We start from the raw sequence: 14,047 nt of genomic DNA on the forward strand, positions 1-14,047 counted from the left end.
GTCTCCATGCTAGTTCTGGGAGGGAGCAGTCTGTGCTTCAGGGGCTGAGGAGAGATTTGGTTACTGGTGTTTCAAAGCAGAACAGTTTTATGGCCGAACACTTGAGGATGCAGGGGAGAGCAAGCCAGCTCTCACCCTCAGACTCTTTGCATTTGTGTGGTATCTCTGTAAAACAGAGTCCAGCCTTGGAATGGGTAGCAGCTGAAAATCTAAAAGCTAGTGTCTGTGTTGATGCAAATTACCTGGCTGGCAGGGAGAAGAAAGATTTGCTCATAGCTGTTAGCACAGAGAGCCCACCCCATCAGCCAGTGAAGTCTGTTAAGCAAGAGAAATCAGGGTTTGATCCTGCAGGACAAGGAGGAAAGAGGAAACTGAATTTTGCAAAGGGAAGCTGCAGGTTAACCCTAAAATGCCCAAACCCCAATGGTATTGAGCCAAAGGTGTGGCATGACAATCATGATTGTAGATGGACACTTGCAATGAATTTGTTGTTATTGCTAATGATGGTTTTTGTAACTAATGTGTTGCTATTACTAAGAACTGTAAGAATGTACAACGTGCCCAATCTTTTGGAAAATCCTTTGAACATGTTGAGAGTAATGCATGAAAACATACTTTCTGTTAAAAGGCCTTGTTATACTGATGTTTCACAGTTGATGCCTATAAAGAGTATTGGAACTTTTCACAGGGGAAAAGACATTCCAGACCTGATGTGCTGTATGAAAAGGGAAACTGAGGCACGCTACCATATTGCTTTCAAGGCTAAATGCCAAGATTCCTGTACTATAAACAACATTAATATCTACATTGGGTTGATATTAGTTGGGTTTCAAACATTGGCCAGAGCTTGTATGGATAAAGTAGCTGTTTTCTTTAGCTCTTGGCAAGATCACATGAAACATACAGGAACCCTGCTGCAAAAACTAACCAAGATATACCTTAAGTTTGTAAAGAAATTCAATCATGGTATTAAACATAAGTTGGGTAAACCATTTCTGTTACACAGTGACATGGCTTCTAACCCAGTACAAGCTGTAATGAGACAGAACTCAGGATGGGGAGCTTTCGGGATGCAGTCAGTGATGTTTGTGCCATCCCTTCCTGCATCAATTTTGCGTTGGGGGCGTGACGTTATGAGTGTAATATAATATCTCATTGAAAGGTGACAGGGCCAGAAAGAGTTAATTAACTCACCTCACCGACTGACCTGACCCATGGGTGAACCTTAAGCGCTGGTTAGGAAGATCTGTAAATGAACAGAGCTTTGAAATGCAAGTCGGCATTGTTAGAGGTAGAAGGGGAGATGTTTGGTCTTGTGATGTAAGCAAACAAGTCTTGTCTATTGCCGTAGTTGTGATGGAGCAGGGACTGTCTGTGTGGGGGATGGGAGAGCCGGGGAGGACTTTAGGTGAGGGACAGGTGCTCAGCCTCTAACCTGAGCCAGGGAGGGGGGCGGGGTCAGCACCTTGGCCCGGGAAGCTGGACAAGGGAAGGGGCCGGCTGGAGGGAGTTCAGTTAGTTCAGGTTTGGTTTGGGGCTGGGTGGTTGGAATTCAGGGAATCCCAAGCTGGGAACTAAACATCCTGAACCCCAGAAGGACTTGACTGAGGTCCTGGCTGTGCCCACAAGCTCTGCTGTAGCCTTCGTTCCTGTTGTCCAATAAACCTGCTGTTTTACTGGCTGGCTGAGAGTCACTGTGGGTCCCAGGAAGAGGGGTGCAGAGCCGGACTCCCCCACACTCCGTGACAATAGTTTTAATTCAAAGATCAAAAAAGGAATATTAACATTTATGATGATACTTGAGTGAAATAGTATTATTGTCTCTGTGTCTCTTTGAAGGTTGTGGTAACATGTATCTGAACTGTTTAATGGGTAAATTGCCCTGTGCTAATTGCCAGGATGTCGGGGGGAAGGAGTTAAGATGATTTTCTCAGGCCGAAAGGCTGCTGGAAATGTATAAGAAGCCTGGGTCATGATCCTGCTTCATCTCAGATCTGCTTTGGGTTTCAAGAGGAGGAAACCTTAAGCCACAAGGACTGAGATCCCCAGTCACTGACTGGAGCCACCCTGAATATGGACATTGGACTGTAACCTCTCGACCATTTCTAAAAAGAATTTTGGCAACTACAAGCTCACCTCTGCTATGCATATGAACCTCGAGAATTTCCTTAAACACTCCCGCTTCCCAGCTTCACCACCAGCCCCACTCGTCCTGGTGATGAAGGGTTATAAAAAACAAACTGCAGCCCCCTGCCTGCCCCCCAGCTGCAGCGGTGCCCCTCACTCCTGACCCACAGCCCCTGATATCCAAGTTCTGACCAGCAGACTCACAGCTTTGACGGTGCACCTCACTCCCGACCCGCAGCCCCAGCTATCCCAGTCCTGACCTCCAGACTCCCAGCTCTGCTGGTGCCCCTCACTCCTGATCCGCAGCCCCCTGTGTTTTCCGCCACTCTACCGGTGCCCCTCACTCCAAACCCGCAGCCCCTGCTATCCAAGTACTGACCTCCAGACTCACAGCTCTGCTGGTGCCCCTCACTCCCGACCCGCAGCCCCTGCTATCCCAGTCCTGCCCTCCAGACCCACAGCTCTGCTGGTGCCCCTCACTCCCGACCCGCAGCCCCTGCTATCCCAGTCCTGACCTCCAGCCTCACAGCTCTGCTGGTGCCCCTCACTCCCGACCCGCAGCCCCTGCTATCCCAGTCCTGACCTCCAGACTCCCAGCTCTGCTGGTGCACCTCACTCCCGACCCGCAGCCCCAGCTATCCCAGTCCTGACCTCCAGACTCCCAGCTCTGCTGGTGCCCCTCACTCCTGATCCGCAGCCCCCTGTGTTTTCCGCCGCTCTACCGGTGCCCCTCACTCCAAACCCGCAGCCCCTGCTATCCAAGTACTGACCTCCAGACTCACAGCTCTGCTGGTGCCCCTCACTCCCGACCCGCAGCCCCTGCTATCCCAGTCCTGCCCTCCAGACCCACAGCTCTGCTGGTGCCCCTCACTCCCGACCCGCAGCCCCTGCTATCCCAGTCCTGCCCTCCAGACCCACAGCTCTGCTGGTGCCCCTCACTCCCGACCCGCAGCCCCTGCTATCCCAGTCCTGACCTCCAGCCTCACAGCTCTGCTGGTGCCCCTCACTACCGACTTGCAGCCCCCTGGATTCCTCCAGCTTTAGTGGTGCCCCTCACTCCTGACCCCCAGCCCCCTTGGCTCCCTCCAGCTCTGACGGTGTCCCGCACTCCCGACTCACAGCCCCTGCTATCCTAGTCCTGACCTCCAGACTCACAGCTCTGCTGGTGCCCCTCAGTCCCGACCCGCAGCCCCTGCTATCCTGGTCCTGATCTCCAGCCTCACAGCTCTGCTGGTGCCCCTCAGTCCCGACCCGCAGCCCCTGCTATCCCAGTCCTGACCTCCAGCCTCACAGCTCTTCTGGTGCCCCTCACTCCCAACCCGCAGCCCCTGCTATCCCAGTCCTGACCTCCAGCCTCACAGCTCTTCTGGTGCCCCTAACTCCCGACCCACAGCCCCCTGGGCTCTCTTTCAGCTCTGACGGTGCCCCTTGTGACGAAGTGTCGGGGTTCCTTCCATTTTCTGTGTTTTCCAGTCCTTTGCATGCACAGAGGGTGGAACTCAATGTCCCCGGGTGTTACTGGTTTAACGAGGTGAGGGGAGAGGGAGTTTGTTGGTACAGAGGACCGTAGAGGGACTCGGGACCCTGGCTGATGGAGACCACAGTGACTGGTGACCCGGAGACCCAGCTCTGGAGTTGCAGCCGGTTCTGGACAGTGGGAGGACAATGGGCTGCAGAGAGAGGACCCCGTGACCAACCTGTTCCAGGCAGAGGAGGGCGGAGAGGGGAGGAGGCCCAGGCAACCCTTTTTACCTGGAGAAAAGACAATGGACAGAGGTGGGGCTTGGGGCCCGGGATATTGGAGGCCTAGCTGGGAAGCAGGGGGGCTTGGGGCTGGCGAGGGGAAGCAGGCTGAGCCCACCTGGCTGCAGGGGGACTGGGATGTGCTGTTATTGTGAGGCCAGGCCTGAGGCCCTGATAGTTTTCTGTGCTGTGTTCAGGGGCGGCTCTACGAATTCGGCCGCCCCAAGCAGAGCAGCACGCCGCAGGGGGCACACTGCCGGGCGCCGGTCCCGCGCCTCCACGGGACCTCTTGCAGCTGGTCCGTGGCTCCGGTGGACCTCCCGCAGGCATGACTGCGGAAGCTCCACCGGACCCACCTGCCGCCCTCCCGGGAAAATGCCGCCCCATGCGCGCGCTTGGCGCGCTGGGGTCTAGAGCCGGCCCTGGCTGTGTTCAACTCTCAATAAACCCTCCTGTGTTACACTGGCTGAGAGTCACTCCGGGCTAGAGAACAGGGCCGGGGGGGCATCAACCCCTTCGGGGGTGAGGAGGCCCAGGAGGCCCAGAGCGAGGGGACTCCCTGAGGGGGCGCACGGTGAGAGACAGACGTGCTAAGGCTCAGAGAGGTGCGGCTCCATGAGGCGGGGTCACTGGCGGATGAGCTTGTGGACAGCAGATCAGGGGCAGGAGGGAGACCCACATCGGGGGCTCAGAAGGGGAGTCACCCAGAGACCTCTCAAAGGTGGGCCTCCAGGAAGCCCAGCTCAGGGGTTGCCAGGAACACCAGGGTGGGCCGACCCCCCACATGGGACTTGAGGGACCTGAAATGTAATTGCTGTGGCCAAAAGGGGCACAAGGTGGCACAAATGCCTGAAGATGAAGGACATGGCGGCCAAGCAGAACCCGAGGGGTGTTAACTGGGTGGAAGCCCACCGAGAGGGGGCACTGCCGGGCCAGGGGGCCGCAGTCGAGAGGGCTGTGCCAGGGGGAGGGGACCACCAGGCCAGGCCAGCAGGGGAAGGCAGGGCCCCAGGTCCAGAGCGGCCGTACTCCATCCGCCGGGTGAGCGTGGGACAGGCCCCGGGGGACAATCGCCACATCATCCCCATTGAGGTCGGGGGAAGGAGCGTCCAGGGGTTCTGGGACACAGACGCGGCGGTGACGCTGGCGCGGTCCAAGGTGGTGGACCCAGACCAGCTAGTGCCCGATGCCGACATGACCCTGAGGGGAGTGTTCAGGCCCCCACCAAGGTGCCGGTGGCGAGGATACACCTGAAATGGGGGGCTAAGCAGGGAGCCAAAGAGGTTGGGGTGCACAATCACCAGCCTACCGAGGTGCTAATGGGTAATGACTTGGAGAACTGGCCAGATGGCACTCAGAGCACCCTGGTCCTTACCCGGAGCCAGAGCCAGTGAGGGTCGTGGGACCTCCCGAGGGAGAGGCCCGAAGCACCGAGGGTAGAGCTCGACAGGGCTGGGCCGGCACCTCCGTCTCAGGGTGGGGAAACTGAGGCACCACCAGCCAGGGCTGTATCCTCAAACCCAACCGCTGAATTCCAAACAGAGCTGCAGGTGGATCCCTCCTTGGAGAAACTGAGGGCCCTGGCGGGCCACGGCAGGGCAGGGTCCCAGGGGGAGGACCGCCGGGAGCGATTCCTCTGGGAGAAGGGATTCCTGTACCGGGAATGGGCTGGTTCAGGGCAAACAGAACCTTGGACAGGTGGGAGGCAGTTGGTGGTTCCCCGGAGGTGCCGCCGCAGACTGTTGTACTTGGCCCACGATCTTCCTCTGTCAGGGCATCAGGGCATCCGGCGCACCAGGCAATGGCTGCTGCAGCAGCACTTTTACTGGCCTGGGGTCTGTGATGCTGTCCGACAGTACTGCCAATCCTGTGCCTCCTGCCAGAGGGTGGGGAAGGCCCGGGACAAGGGGAAAGCAGCTTAGAGGCCTTTGCCCATCATAGAGGAGCCTTCCCAGAAGGTGGCCGTGGACATAGTGGGGCCCCTCAGCAGGGTGACCTGGGCAGGGAAGAAATACATCCTGGTGGTAGTGGATTTCGCTACACGCTACCCCGAGGCGGTGGCCTTGTTGTCTATCGAGGCAGACACCGTGGCAGACGCGCTGCTGACCATCTTCAGCAGAGTGGGGTTCCCCAAGGAGGTCCTTACATACCAGGGGTCTAACTTCATGTGAACCCTGCTCCAGTGCTTGTGGGAGAAGTATGGGGTCCGACACACCTGGGCCTCAACCTACCACCCTCAGTCCAACGGGCTGGTGGAGAGATTCAGTGGGACCCTAAGAGGATGATGAAAATCTTTATGGACCAGCATCCGCAGGACTGGGACAAGTATTTACCCCACCTGCTGTTCGCATATAGGGAAGTGCCCCAGGAATCCACAGGGTTCTCCCCATTCGAGTTGCTGTATGGGAGGAAGGTGAGGGGACCCCTGGACTTGATGAGGACCAAGTGGGAGGGAAAGGCCTCTCCCAATGGGGAATCAGTGGTGGAGTATGTACTGGGTTTCTGGGAAAGGCTCGTGGAGCTCATGGGCTTGGCAAGGGGAAACCTAGCCAGGGCCCAGAGGAAGCAGAAGGTCTGGTACGACCGCTCAGCACGGGCCTGCTCCTGTGCTACCGAGGACCAGGTGATGCTCCTCATCCCCGTGAGGAAGAACAAGCTGCCTGGGACGGCCCCTTCAAGGTCATCAGACAGGTAAACGAGGTGAACTATGTGGTGGAACTGTCCAGCCGGGCACACAGCCACCGGGTGTACCATGTCAACATGATGAAACCGTACTGGGACAGGGAGAAGTTGGTGCTGGCTGTGTGTGGGCAGTGGGAGGAGAAGGGAGAGGATCCCCTGGTGGGACTGCTCCCTGAGGCTGGGGCTAACCCCCCGCTGAAATCAATCCCCCTCTCAGCCCAGCTAACCCCTGCCCAGCAGGCAGAGACCAGAGAGGTGCTGCATTCACACCAGCAGCTGTTCTCCAACCGGCCTGGGCTCACGAACCTGGCTGTCCACTGGGTGGAGACAGGAACCAACCCTCCCATCAGGTGTTCCCCATTCAGGGTCACTGGGAAAACAGCCCAGGACCTGGAGAGAGAGGTCGGGGATATGCTGGCTTTAGGGGTGATCCAGCCGTCCGCCAGCCCCTGGGCCTCACCGGTGGAGCTGGTCCCCAAGAAGAACGGGTCGATCCAGTTCTGTGTGGACTATCGGAAGCTCAATACCATCACGGTGATGCCAGAGCAAAGTCCTCCATCCCCCTTTGCTCTGGCATATATTGTCGATATCTGAGTCTTTAGCCAGACCTGGGAGGAACATGTGTCCCAGGTGAAGAGGGTGCTGGTTGCCTCCAGGATGCAGCACTGACCATAAAAGCTGAAAAGTGCAAGGTGGGGATGGCGGAGGTTTCATACCTGGGCCACAAGGTGGGAGACGGCCACCTGAAGCCGGAGCCGGCCAAGGTGGAGGCGATCCAGGACTGGCCGCTCCCCAGACTAAGAAGCAGGTCCAGGCTTTCATTGGGATGGCGGGGTACTACTGGAGGTTTGTACCCCACTTTAGCTCCCTGGCGGCTCCCCTCACGGAGCTGTGTAGGAAGGGGAAGCCGGAGAAGGTGGTCTGGACCGAGCAGTGCCAGAGGCCTCTCTGTGCGCTGAAGGGGGCACTTACCCAGGGCCCGGTGCTGGTAAACCCGGATTTAAACAAACCTTCCTGGTGTCCACCGACGCCTCAGACACAGGGCTGGGGGCGGTGCTTATGCAAACTGATACTAAGGGGGAGAGACACCCCATCGTGTACCTGAGCAAGAAGCTGCTGCCCCGGGAGCAGCACTATGCGGCCATAGAGAAGGGAGGCCTGGCCATGGGGTGGGCCCTTAAAAAACTGCAGCCGTATCTATTTGGGTGGCACTTCACCGTGTACACGGACCATTCGCCCCTGACGTGGCTACATCAAATGAAAGGGGCTAATGCCAAGCTGCTGAGATGGAGCCTGCTTCTCCAGGGGTACGACATGGAGGTGGTTCATGTGAGGGGGAGGCCAATGTTATAGCAGATGCTTTATCATGGGGTGGGGGCCCTGAACTGCCCCAGGTCACTGGCTAAGTGACCCTGCTCCGTTCAGCCATGAAGGGGGGAGAGATGTGATGAAGGGGGGGGGTTCTTGGGGTTTTCTGTGTTTTCCAGTGGTTTGCATGCACAGGGGGTGGGACTCAGTGTCCCTGGGTGTTTCTGGTTTAACGAGGTGAGGAGAGAGGGAGTTTGTTGTTACAGAGAACCAGAGAGGGACGAGGGACCCCAGCTGAGGGCCTGGAAGACAGAGACCCCGGTGACTGGTGACCTGGTGACCCAGAGACCCAGCTCAGGAGTCACAGCTGGTTTTGGGCAGTGGGAGGACAATGGGCTGCAGGAAGAGGACCCCAGTGACCTGACCAGCCGGTTCCAGCCAGAGGAGGGCTGAGAGGAGAGGAGACCCAGGCCTTCCTGTTTACGACCCTGTTTACCTGGAGAGAAGACAATGGACAGAGGCGGGGCTTGAGGCCGGGGATATTGGAGGCCCAGCAGGGAAGCAGGGGTGCTCGGGGCTGGTGAGGGGGAGCAGGCAGAGCCCACCTGGCTGCAGGGGGACTGGGATGTGCTGGGCTGAGGGAGGCCAGGCCTGAGGCCCTGAGAGTTTCCTGTGCTGTGTTCAACTCTCAATAAACCCTCCTGTTTTATGCTGGCTAAGAGTCACTTTGGGCTAGAGAACAGGGGGCATCAACCCCTTCGGGGGTGAGGAGGTCCAGGGGGTCCACAGCACATGGACTCCCTGAGGGGGCCCACGGCAGAGACAGACGTGCTAAGGCTCAGAGAGGTGCGGTTCCATGAGGTGGAGGGGCCTGACCCCGAGAGAGAGTGGACCCCCGAGAAGGGCTGTCGCACTGAAAGGGGCACCCCCCACGAACCGCACAGGGCCATGAGTGGGCACGATCTGTGAGTCCGTGACAGAGGGGCACCAGCAGAGCTGTGAGTCTGGAGGTGAGGAGTGGGATTGCAGGGGCTGTGGGTCGGGAGTGAGGGGCACCGTCAGAGCTGGAGGGAGCCCAGGGGGCTGCGGGTCGGGAGTGAGGGGCACCGGCAGCGCAGTGACTGGGGAGCTCAGCAGGGAGCCCAGGGGGCTGCGAGTCAGGAGTGAGGGGCACCGGTAGAGCTGGGGGAAGCCCAGGGGGCTGCGTGTCAAGAGTGAGGGGCACCGTCAGAGCTAGAGGGAACCCAGGGGGCTGCGGGTCGGGAGTGAGGGGCACCGTCAGAGCTTGAGGGAACCCAGGGGGCTGCGGGTCGGGAGTGAGGGGCACCATCAGAGCTGGAGGGAACCCAGGGGGCTGCGGGTCGGGAGTGAGGGGCACCAGCAGAGCTGTGAGTCTGGAGGTCAGGACTGGGATAGCAGCGGTTGTGGGTTGGGAGTGAGGGGCACCTGCAGCGCAGTGATTGGGGAGCTCAGCGGGGAGTCCAGGGGGCTGCGGGTCGGGAGTGAAGGGCACCATCAGAGCTGGAGGGAGCACAGGGGGCTGTGGGTCGGGAGTGAGGGGCACTGGTAGAGCTGGGGGAAAGCCAGGGGGCTGCAGGTCGGGAGTGAGGGGCACCATCAGAGCTGTGAGTCTGGAGGTCAGGACTGGGATAGCAGGGGCTGCGGGTCAGGAGTGAGGGGCACCAGCAGCGCAGTGACTGGGAAGTTCAGCAGGGAGCCCAGGGGGCTGCGGGTCGGGAGTGAGGGTGTGATGCAGTAGTATCTGTTTGTGTGGGGGATGGGAGAGCAGGGGGTGACTTTAGGTGATGGTCTGTACCTGAGCTTGTAACCTGAGTCAGGCAGGGGGAGTAAACAGCTCTGCTCGGGAAGCTGCACAAAGTGAAGAGAGCCTGCTGGAGAGGGTTTGGGTCAGTTTCGGTTTTGGGGCTGGGTGGTGGAATTCAGGGAATCCCAAGCTGGGATCTATGCTCCCTGAATCTCCATAAGGACCAGATTGAGGGGTCCTGGCTGTGTCCACAAGCTCTGCTCTAGCCTGTGTTCCTGTTGTCCAATAAACCTTCTGTTTTACTGGCTGGCTGAGAGTCACTGTGAGTCCCAGGAAGAGGGGTGCAGGGCCGGACTCCCCCACACTCCGTGACAACTGGTGGCAGCGGCGGGACCTACTGCGCCCCGTGGATGGCACTTCCTGCAGTAAGTGACTGGGGAGCAGCAAAACGAAGGGACGATTGCAGGGGCGATTAACCCCTGGGATGTGTGACCAGTGAGAAGGACTCTGCAGTAACACGGTCCTCCGGGGGATTGCAGCGAGCAGTCCCAGGGGCGGAGGAGTCTGCGGCTTGACCCTGGCAGAGAGATGGTGACCTCAAGAAGGGCTGGCACACTAGGGGTCTCCCTGGAAACTGTGGGGAGCGGTGAGCACCCAGGCCTGCGAGTGGCCAGCAGGGGATCATCCCGGTGCCATTTCTTCCTGGCCTGCACCTTCCTGCCCCATTCCTCTCCCTCCCCCACCTCTTTCTGTCTCTGCTCCTCCCCCTCCCCGCCCAGCCCCTCCTGCACCCCACTGAACAGCTGGTCACTTGCAAGTGGGAGGCGCTGAAGGGGAAGAGGAGGAGCTTGTCAGCAAGGCCTGTAGTGTGTGTTGGGGGGAGCTGGCTGCCAGTGGGCGCTGAGCACCTATTTTTCCTCTGTTGGTTCTGCAGCCCCATAGCTCCCATGGAGTCGCTGACTCAGCTCCTTTCACACGCTAGAGAGAGGAGCAGAACCAGGGCTATGGCTGATCTATGGGGCACTAGGTGAGTGGCAGAGGCTTCAGGCGCTGAGAGTTTGCCTGACCCCTCAGGGACACAGTGTGAGGGGGTGTCCCAGGGATCTCTATGAAAGGAGCAGAACAGGATTTACTCGGGGTGGGGAGAGAAATGAGAGTGTCTCAGGGGGCTGTACAGAGGTGTTGCCCGGGTGAGAGACTGGCTAAAACACAGGCCTCACTGTGAGCAGGATTTGAATCTGCGCAGGGGAACCGTATTGGATTTCAAGTCCAACGCCTTAACCACTCGGCCATCACAGCTGTGAGCACAAAACTGCCCCAATGCCAGAGAAACTGGTAAAGAATCCCAATGCCCAGGCATGAAGTCATCTGAACTACAGAATTCCCCCCGCAAACCTGGCCCCCAAAGCACAGGGGGGATTGGGGGTTTGCTCTCTTTGCTTAGCCATGTGCAGTCGCACAGAGAGCGCGTTTAAAAGTCTCCCCTCCCACAGAGCAGGAAGGGGAAATGATTCTCAACTTGAAGCCTGATGTAGGGTAACCAGACGTCCCGATTTTTTCGGGACTGTCCCGATATTTGCTTGTTTGTCCCACGTCCCGACCGATGTTTAGTCGGGACACTGGACAAACAAACAATTTTGCCCTCTGCTCCGGCACACAGGCAGAGCCTGGAGGGACACTCACCCCCCGACTCCGCCCCCTGCTTCCCCCATTGGATCCCTCCCCAAATCCCCGCCCTGACCCTGCCCCCAGCCCCACCCCCTCACTGCCCCATTGGATCCCTCCCCAAATCCTCACCCTGGCCCTGCCTCTTCCCCAAGCAGGCGGCATCCTCCTCCCTCCCAGGTCTGCACACGGACCATGGCCATTGCCGGGAGCGCAGCACGGAGGCTGCTCCAGCCCTGGAGCCTGTGGGGCAGCGCAGTGGGGCTGGAAGCAGTGCGGAGTGGGCAGGACCCATGTGGGCGGGGGGTGGAGACACACGTGGGGCAGACACACTCCTGCCGGGAGGGCCCGGGCCCGGCTGCCTGGTTCGCCCCTTGCCCAGGAGCTGCAGGAGGGACCTGGAGCGCGGCTCGGCTGCAGAGCTCGGAGCCCAGGCTGGGCCCAGGAGCGAGGGGATGGGGGAGCTGGGGGTGTATCAGGGGTCGGAGCTGAGAGTTGGGTGGAGACGGGGCTGTGCCACTGCCGCCTGGTGGGGTGGGGGGGAGCCGCCGGCTTTTTTTTTTTTTTTTGCTCTGCCCCCCGCATCCCGATATTTCATCTTTGACATCTGGTCACCCCAGCCTGGTGTGAATGAGGACGTCTGGACCAAGGGGCCAGGGACTGGCCTTTGCTAGAAAAACCACTGTCAAGTTTTAGCCAATTAGGACAAGTCAGCAAATAAGAACAACCTCAGGTCTCAGTAACTGCTGCAGGTAGCAAAGTCCTACAGGGAGCAGTTTCTGGCACTACACCTGTGCAGCTCTGCTCCCCGGCTCTTCTCGGGCTCCTGCTCTCTCCTTAGCTCTGCCCCACTCTGGCCCAGGCAGTTCCAGCTCCCACGGAGGATGGGACCCCCTGGCCTGGTGACTCCCTCATTACACTGCCTGGCCTGTCAGTGCGGCTAACTTGGAGCTTTGGCCTCTCCCCATTGCCCCTGGGAACTGTCAGTCTCAGGGGCCTGATTTCCCATTGGCCCTTCCCCCTTCTATTGGTGCTGGGAACTAGCCAACCAAACCCCCCACTAAGTTTTAGTAAGGGGCCAACAGTCCCTTACACAAGCCAGTCCCGTGAGGGTCACCGATGTGCAGAGAAAGCTGCTCAAGCTGGTTCCATGGTGTAACGGGCAGCACTCAGGACTCTGAATCCTGCAATCTGAGTTCAGATTTCAATGGGATCTTGTGTTGGCTTGTGGTAAAGCCCTGGAGCTCACAGTGCTCAACTTCCCTGTCTCCAGCTGTGCAAGAGCCAGTCTTTCCCCTCCTGTTGGGTGACTCAGGCCTCTGGGTGGGAGGCTGCAGTGGGTCAGGGCTCTAGAACTGGCTACTGACACCTGAGGGTTGGGATTCTCATGGCTTCACCTGATGCCCACAAGTTTGGCACTTGCCTCTGTGCTTTTCCTCTTGCCCACCTGGCGCTTGAAGGAAGGAGGGCCAGGGCCAGGCTTCAGAGTCAGGGCTAGGCAGGAGGGAGGCAGAGTCCCAGGCTGGAGCCCAGCACCTCTCTTCCTCTGGGCACCTGGAGCAGAGGCAGCTGGTGCTGACAGCTCCAAGGGAAGGTTTAAAAGCCACAGAACAATGGAAGGCGGGGCAAGAGGAGGGGAGGACCATGCCTATGTGTGGCCTTCAGACAGCCACAAAGACACCTAGCCAGCCTGCTCCCTGCTCCCTGGCATGCCAAACCCCCACTGAAGGCCACCCTCAGGCCAGCATGCAGGGCGGCTGCTGATGCTCTGTGGCCAACATCAGAAGAAGGTAGGAAAGCAGGGCCATCCCCCATGGTGGGGCCTCTTACCGTTCCCACTCCAGGTGCTCACTTTGGAAGTGGAGCCGTCCATTTTTTTGGCAAGTCAGGAAGGGCAAAGGCGAGACTGGAAGCCCCTGGGGCTCATGCCCCAGCCTTTGTGACACCTAACCCCCAACTCCTTCCCGGGGCTCTAGTTGAAGCCAGAGCATTGGCCTGAGCGGCCAAGAAGAGGTTCCAGCTGTGAAGGGAGCAGGACTTGCAGCACAAAGTGAGCACAACCACGAGGGGACTCAAATCCTGAATCATCCGATCCACAGGGAGATGCCTTATCCTTTAGGCCACATGATGAGGGGGTCTAAGCTCTTCTTTGGAAAAGCCGGACACTGTGTTTCTCAGGTCATCTACTGAGGGGGCCGAGACTCTCTGGACACAAGAAGTCAAGTTCCCAGCGACACGTGAGTCTTAATTCTATGGGGCCAGGACCAGGGTTTTGGCAGGGAGGCTCGGGCATGGGGGATTGAGGTGCAGCGGATGGACCGGCTATCTAGGTACAGAGATTTAGTCTCCCTGAGGAGGAGGAGGAATCCTGCTGACAGGCAGTGGCTGTACAGAAAAAGAGGAGGGGTTCCTTGGACTTTTTTGCCTCTCGTTTGCCTGCCTGCTCACTCTTGTGCTGAACGGTGACAAGAGTTTTAACAAGCCCAGGTAGCTCAGTTGGTAGAACATCAGGCTCTTAATCTGAGGGTCCAGGGTTCAAGCCCCTGTCTGGGTGCTCAGCTTTTAAGTTGCCTGGTGTGCCAGGAGCCAAACTCTGTTCACAGCCGTATGCGGATTCCCAGAAACTGTGGCCATTTCGTGGAACAGTTCCTTTGTAGTCAGGAGAGAGGCCACATCCACAGGAGCAGGCCTGGAACATGCAGTCTCTGGCCCTCAGGAAGTGCTGTGGGGCCAGGTGCTGAGAAAGCCCAGAGGGGG

General features: G+C 58.7%; 2 non-coding genes across 2 annotated transcripts; one reads left to right on the forward strand and one right to left on the reverse strand.

The window, feature by feature from the left end:
• Positions 1–10,842: 10,842 nt before the first annotated feature.
• TRNAS-UGA lies at positions 10,843–10,924 on the reverse strand. The gene has a single exon. It is a non-coding gene; the product is annotated as a tRNA-Ser (tRNA).
• A 2,847-nt stretch (positions 10,925–13,771) lies between these two features.
• TRNAK-CUU lies at positions 13,772–13,844 on the forward strand. Its single transcript has one exon. It is a non-coding gene; the product is annotated as a tRNA-Lys (tRNA).
• The last annotated feature ends 203 nt before the right edge of the window (positions 13,845–14,047 follow it).

Source organism: Mauremys mutica, unplaced genomic scaffold (assembly GCF_020497125.1).
Source record: "Mauremys mutica isolate MM-2020 ecotype Southern unplaced genomic scaffold, ASM2049712v1 001219F_np12_obj, whole genome shotgun sequence".
NCBI lineage: Eukaryota > Metazoa > Chordata > Testudines > Geoemydidae > Mauremys > Mauremys mutica.